The following is a 2,879-nucleotide window of genomic DNA, read 5'->3' as shown; positions in this document are numbered from 1 at the left end:
TAATATATATATATATATATATATATATATACTGTATATATATATAGATATATATATATATATCTATATATATATACAGTATATACATATACATATATATATACATTATAACATATATACACATATATACATACTTATATATATACACAGATATATACATACATATATATAATTATATACATACATATATACATACTTATATATCTACATATATATATACACACAAACATATATATATATATATATATATATATATATATATATATATCATGATGTAATCCACGTGTGTTTCTTAGGTACATAACTCAATGAAAAAGACGATGAGATGTCAACAAATGTGTCACACACATGCTGAAGAAGACCCGAGGATTGGTTAAAATATTCATGTTTTGAATAAAATTTGTGTTCAAAGTCTAACAAGTCGTTGACATCTTATCGTCTTTTTCATTGAGTTATTTACATATATATATATATACATATATATATATTATATATACATAGGCCTATATTCAGGTAAAATGCAGGTATTATTATACATAAAGCAGTAAATAAGCAGAGATAGATATTTAAAGAAAAAAAAACTTGTATTGTATATAATAAATAATACACGTATTTCAGTTATAATTATATTTTAAATGGTTAATGTGCACCGTACTCGCGAGAATAAGTTCCCCGTTTGAATAACCGCCCCTCTCGAATAAGCACCCTACCAACGTGAAAATTTACTTAAGCGCCCCGTTTGAATAAGCGTCCCTTCTAATTTGAATAAACGCCCCCTCAATAATTCAATCAATTCTGGACAGTGGATGTTGGCATGATTTGAGGTGTGGATTGGAATCACATTCTCCTTTAGTCAATATCAAAATGAGGATATTTATCTTGGACAGATGAGAGCTCTCTGGACAGACAGATATATTTCCAACTTTTATCTTCTTACTTTTTTCTATAGCCTAGTCCTACTGCTTTTTCGACAATTTGCACCTAACAACACATTCCCATCTGAGTTTTCAAGAAAACCTGCAATGATCATGCAATCCTGCTAATCTCAATCGGTATGGCCAACAAGTAACCACCACCACCACTAATTTCATCTGCTATTCTGCTGTTATGTAATAATGTAGGTCCTACTCACAACATTCTTGTCATGACAAGCCATGCTCTCTGGACGATTATCTTTTCCGCCGCACCACCATTCGTAATTTGCGGTTACCTGATGTCCTTATATAATCATTTTTCATTCAAAATGTGCCTCTTGAATTTAATAAGTTGTCATAATAACCCCTCGATTTTCATCTATTTCCATAAGCGTCCCCTCAGTTTCTACTCTGTTTTGATAAGCGCCCCGTTCGAATAAGCGCCCCGTTTGAATAAGCGCTCCTCAAAAAGTGCTAAAAATATTTTAAGCGCCCGGGCGCTTATTCGCGCGAGTACGGTATTGTATGTGATAATGTATTGAAATAAAAAAAAAAATGTAAATGCACATATTCATTCCACTAAGAAAAAAACTATTGTGTTTCAGGTAATAACTATACAGGTATTATTATTATTATTATTATTATTATTATTATTATTATTATTATTATTATTATTATTATTATTATTATTATTATTATTATTATTATTTATTATTATTATTATTATTATCATTACACATTTAATGGTTAGTATGCAACATTCATGTGAAAATGTATTAAAATTAAGTCAACAATTGTTAAGAGAGATAAATATTCAACTAAAGAAAAAGGTGATTGTATTTTAGGTAATAACTATAACGGTATCGTGATCATAAATTTATTTTGAATGGTTAATGTGCAACAAGTAATGTGTTAATGTATAGAAATGAAATGAAAATTCACATAAAACAATCAACATACTTTAATCTGGAGGTAATTTAGTCAGACCATGATCTGGCTAAATGTGTTCTTGAAAATTGTTTATCTGATATTAAGAACTGGATGACTTGTAAATTCTTGCACTTAAATTCTTCGAAGACTGAGTTTTTAATGCTGTCATCTCAACAATTTTATAACCATTTAACTTCAATTAATGAAATTAAGATTGGTAACGATTTAATTGAGGTATCGTCTTGTGCTCTAAATCTTGGGGTTGTGATTGATTCGAAACTTTCCATGACCAATCCCATTTCCAATATTTGCAGGTCGTCCTACTCTTATCTTAAAAGTATTAGCCGTATACGGAAATCGCTTTCTCAGTCTGATACTGAAAAACTAGTTCATGCATTTATTTCGTCTAGATTAGATAACTGTAATTCACCGCTTGCTGGACTTCCAGCATATAAACTTAAACCACTTATTCGTGTCCAGAATGTGACTGCTAGGCTTGTAACAAGAACACGTAAATACGATCATATCACTGACGTATACATTGGACTTCATTGGTTTCCTATTCGTCAAAGGATTGAATTTAAATTGCTAATATTGGTTTATAAATCCCTACATGGTATAGCACCACAATATTTATCTGAACTAATTGAATGGCACGCTCCAAAACGAAAACTTCAATTGGGATTTCAGTTTTTGGCAAAGGTGAAATCTGTTAAAGAACTGCGATCAGATTCGAATCAAAAGTCAATAAGAAGAAGTAGGCCTGGAATTTTATAAGTGTCTTGTATATATGTTGTTATCTCTCCAATATATCTCCCCAAATAAAAGCTTTCTGGTCTTAGTTTATTATACTAGGTAAAAATTTGATTTACTCTTTTTGATGACAGTTGCCCGAATTTATAGGGTATATTTAACAATGAAATGGGCCTCCAGTTTTTTAAAAAAGAAACGCTGCTATTATGCTTAATGGCATCATTCATGACTAAGCTGTGTTGGTAACCACTGAATGCACGAAATCTAAACGTTACCTTGTTT

The 2,879-nt window shown here is 30.4% G+C and overlaps 1 protein-coding gene across 1 annotated transcript in view; it reads right to left on the bottom strand.

Moving 5' to 3' along the window:
- Positions 1-2,879, bottom strand: part of LOC117121602 (adhesion G protein-coupled receptor L2-like) — a 39,632-nt gene that overhangs the window by 36,381 nt on the left and 372 nt on the right. The gene's annotated exons all lie outside the window — the stretch shown is intronic.

Source organism: Anneissia japonica, unplaced genomic scaffold (genome assembly GCF_011630105.1).
Source record: "Anneissia japonica isolate Jap-2015-1 unplaced genomic scaffold, ASM1163010v1 scaffold287997_len74272_cov159, whole genome shotgun sequence".
Lineage (NCBI taxonomy): Eukaryota > Metazoa > Echinodermata > Crinoidea > Comatulida > Comatulidae > Anneissia > Anneissia japonica.
Note: the sequence above shows the minus strand (reverse complement) of the source record. Positions and strands in the feature narration are given on the sequence as shown.